Source organism: Hordeum vulgare, chromosome 6H, assembly GCF_904849725.1.
Source record: "Hordeum vulgare subsp. vulgare chromosome 6H, MorexV3_pseudomolecules_assembly, whole genome shotgun sequence".
Lineage (NCBI taxonomy): Eukaryota > Viridiplantae > Streptophyta > Magnoliopsida > Poales > Poaceae > Hordeum > Hordeum vulgare.
In genome coordinates this window covers 10,756,288-10,760,428 of record NC_058523.1, presented here as the reverse complement: position 1 = coordinate 10,760,428, position 4,141 = coordinate 10,756,288, and the positions used below count along the sequence as shown (strand labels likewise).

At 51.4% G+C, this 4,141-nt stretch overlaps 1 pseudogene; it reads right to left on the bottom strand.

Moving 5' to 3' along the window:
- Window positions 1-207: 207 nt before the first annotated feature.
- On the bottom strand, window positions 208-3,791 carry LOC123404883 (annotated as a pseudogene).
- Between the last annotated feature and the right edge of the window lie 350 nt (window positions 3,792-4,141).

Sequence of the window (4,141 nt, the reverse complement as noted above, 5' to 3'; positions counted from 1 at the left end):
TCCCACTAGCAATACTGCTAATGCTGAAAAGCTAGGAAGAACTTAGCAAGAAGAATTAATCTTAAGCTAAACAAGTAGAGAAGAACACCAGCTCGCTGAACCGAGATCGCGTGTCCTCCCAGAGCAGTGTCGATCAGCGGAGCAACGACAATGATCAGAGCATCACATGGAAGAACACCACCATCCCAGCCGACGACATCCTAATCTGCATCATCAAACGAAACCGGAATCAGGGCACCGTGCAGCAGAGCAGGCGAGAGATGTACTAGCGATGGATGTGTGGTTACCAGTCAGTGGACGAGGTGCGTATGGATAGAAACTATGGATGGATGGATGATCAGGGCGAAAACCAAGCAAGCAGGCTCGTGGACAGCAGGAAGATCTGCTTGCGCCGCCCCTCGGTGGTTGGACCATCCGTTGCTCGCCCCACCACGCAAGCGGCTGGATTGACCGAGCCGTTGCTAGCGCCACCCTGCCGATGGCTGGATCGATTGGGCCGTTGCTCGCGTCGCGTCGCCGGTGGCTGGATCGATCGGGCTGTTGCTCGCGTCGTGCCGCCGGTGGTTGGATCGATGGCCCACTGCTCGCGTTACGTCGCCGATGGCTGGATCGGCCGCTACTCGAGCTCGAGGGGACGCATCGCCGGTGGCTGGATCGGCCGCTGCTTGCGCTCGAGGGGACGCGCCGCCAGTGGCTGGATCGATTGGGCCGCTGCTTGCGTTGCGCCGCCGGTGTCTGGATCGGCCGTTGCTCGCGCTCGAGGGGAAGGCAGGGGTGGCTAGGGTTCGAGGGGGGACATGGCGGCTAGGGTTCGAGGGGATTTGGGGGAAATGTTTGGACGGGAGCAGCTGTATGGTGCGGTGCGGCTGAAATACTTGATGAAAATACCCTCATATGTGAAGCGGGAAAGTTTTTTGTAGTAGCGGGAAAGATTTTAGGTGTGACTGGAGACGATTTGGAGCTAAAAATCTTTGCACATATTATATAGACAGAAACATAATTCCTCTAATCGAGTGAATACACATATCATTTTTCTGAGATGCGTGTTGCCTGCCTGACGTAATTTATGGTCGGCCATGGCGCCACCCGCTGCCCGCTGGGTGCAAGTGATGGTCAGTCGCGCCACCGCTGCCCCTTGAGATAGACTTGACCCGGTATTTTTGTTTTCTAGGGTTTGTTTCTAGTAACAGGCTTTCAACCAATAGTTTTTCTTTTATTTATAAAAATATGGACTTGGTTCAGGTTTGGCCCAAAGGAGGCCCATAACAGAACACATATATAATTAAAAAGATTTCCAACCGCTACTACAGCATGTGCACGATAAATGCCTACTCGTATGTGCTTCTTGAACTAGTGACATGTCTTTGATTGAGTCTTGTTGGCCCCATTTTTATCAATTTTATCAATTATATGCCATTGACAACCACGCGACACGTCTGTCAATTTGTCCATCATAGTCGTGTGTCTGGCTATTAAAATTGACAACTAGACATACACCTAGACAAAAAATTGACAATTAAACACACACCTTGATAAAATTGTTGAGTTGTCATCCAGACACCCTCAGCAGATTTCTATGATAATATAATTTCGTCATGATGGACTTGAAATAAGCTAGTATGCATCATTCACATCTTTATGACCATTCTATGCAATTAGATAATGACCTATTCACCCTAAATGGTCATGACATGATAGGGTTTTGACCCATCCACAGTCTTCACGACCAATTTGTGAATTTTGGTCATTGATCTATGACCAATTAAACCTCCGTCAATAATTTTGGTCATAATTGACCATATTTCTTGTAGTGTCCTTCGACCGTGAGATTGTGCAACTCCCGGATACCGTAGGAGTGCTTTGGGTGTATCAAACGTCACAACGTAACTGGGTGACTATAAAGGTGCACTACGGGTACCTCTGAAAGTGTCTGTTCGGTTGGTACGAATCGAGATCGGGATTTGTCACTCCGTGTGACGGAGAGGTATCCCTAGGCCCACTCGGTAGAACATCATCATGAGCTCAATGTGACTAAGGAGTTACTCACACGATGACGTGCTACGGAACGAGTAAAGAGACTTACCGGTAACGAGATTGAACAAGGTATAGGTATACCGACGATCGAATCTCGGGCAAGTTCTATACCGACAGACAAAGGGAATCGTATACGGGATTGATTGAATCCTTGACATCGTGGTTCATCCGATGAGATCATCGCGGAGCAAGTGAGAGCCACCGTGGGTATCCAGACCCCGCTGATGGTTATTGGCCAGAGAGGTGTCTCGGTCATGTCTACCTGTCTCCCGAACCCGTAGGGTCTACACACTTAAGGTTCGATGACGCTAGGGTTATAGGGAATTGTTATACGAGGTTATCGCAAGTTGTTTGGAGTCCTGGATGAGATCCCGGACGTCACGAGGAGCTCCAAAATGGTCCGGAGGTAAAGATTGATATATAGGACGGATGATTTCAGACACCGGAAGTGTTTCGAGCATCACCGGTAACGTACCGGGACCACGGGGACCACCGAAGGTGGCCCCGGAGGTCCACCGAAGGGGGGCAACGACCCCGGGAGGCTAGATGGGCCAAGTGGGGAAGGGAACCAGCCCCTAGGTGGGCTGGTGCGCCCCCACTCAGCCCATGGCGCAGGAAGAGGGGAGAGGGGGAATCCTAGCGCAGGTGGGCCTAAGGCCCACCAGAGGGGTGCGCCACCCCTCCTCCCTGCCCTGGCCGCCGCCCCCTCTCCCATCTGGGTTGCCGCACCCCTTGAGGGTGGGAACCCTAAGGGTTGCGCCCCCTCCCTCTCCCCCTATATATAGTTGAGGTTTCGGGGCTGTTTTGCACATGGTTTTCTCTCTCTCTCTCTCTCTCTCTCTCTCTCTCTCTCCCTCTCTCTCTCTCGGCGCAGCCCTGCCATTCTTTCTCCTCCTCTCTGCCGGTGCTTGGCGAAGCCCTGCCGGGAGACCTCGTCTCTCCATCGACACCACGCCGTCGTGCTGCTGGAGTTCTTCCCCAACCTCTCCCTCCTCCTTGCTGGATCAAGGTGCGGGAGACGTCACGGGGCTGCACGTGTGTTGAACGCGGAGGTACCGTAGTTCGGCACTAGATCGGAATCACACCGCAATTTGAATCGCCGCGAGTACGACTCGATCAACTGCGTTCTAGTAACGCTTCCGCTTAACGATCTTCAAAGCTATGAAGATGCTCTCACCCCTCTCTCGTTGCTGGTCTCTCCATAGAAAGATCGGAATATGCGTAGGAATTTTTTTAAATTTATGCTACGTTACCCTACAACGCGTCCCTGCAACAAGCATACACTTAACCTACGTTTTTCTACATCTTTTGGTGCCGATGAGGACGACATCTTTCTCACTCTATTCCTTCCTGAAGGCCTCGTCGTGGGGCTTGCCTATTCTTTGCCGCGATGTCAAGTGATCTTCAGGTGAAAACTCATGCTCACTTCCAACGGGAAATGCTAACACCGATGTGACTACCTTCTTGAACGTGCCACCTTGGAATCCTTTGACATTGTGGGGCGGCAGATCTGTGGTTGACATTGTGGGGCGGCTGATCTGTGGAAGTTGTGTTGGATCTTGTTGTGGTCTATGGCGGTGGATGCTGGGGTGGCTGCTCCGGACAATGGATGGGTTCTGAGGCGGTGGCCTCGAACAGCGAAGCAACAACAGCTCTACGTGGTTTTGCATGGCTTGGGTAGCGACCTCATCCTGCGAGGGTAGCGAGTCCCTTGACCTGGTCAATGCAATTAGTATGTTAGGGCAGCGGCCCTGCATTTATGGCACACCATTAGTGGTCTGCATATGGTCTTTTCATGTAGCAAGGGCTATAGGGTGTTCATGTCATGCATCGTTGTTGCTCGCGTGTGAGCAGAGGTAGTCGGAGCGGCGGATCCGGACCCAGGGGTGTGTCTTGGTGCGACTACAGCCTTATGTCGTGTGGACCACAGGGCTTCGTTGCTTGTGCGGGATTTGGCCTGCTTTTTTATAAACTGGGCAGCCATGTTTGGTTTTCGATCTGGTTTTTCTTACAAACAGGACCAATTTTTTTTTTTGAAATATATTCTGGTGAGGAGTCTTTCTCCCTCGATGGCAGATTTAGAAAAAGCTATTGTGGATACTGTTGG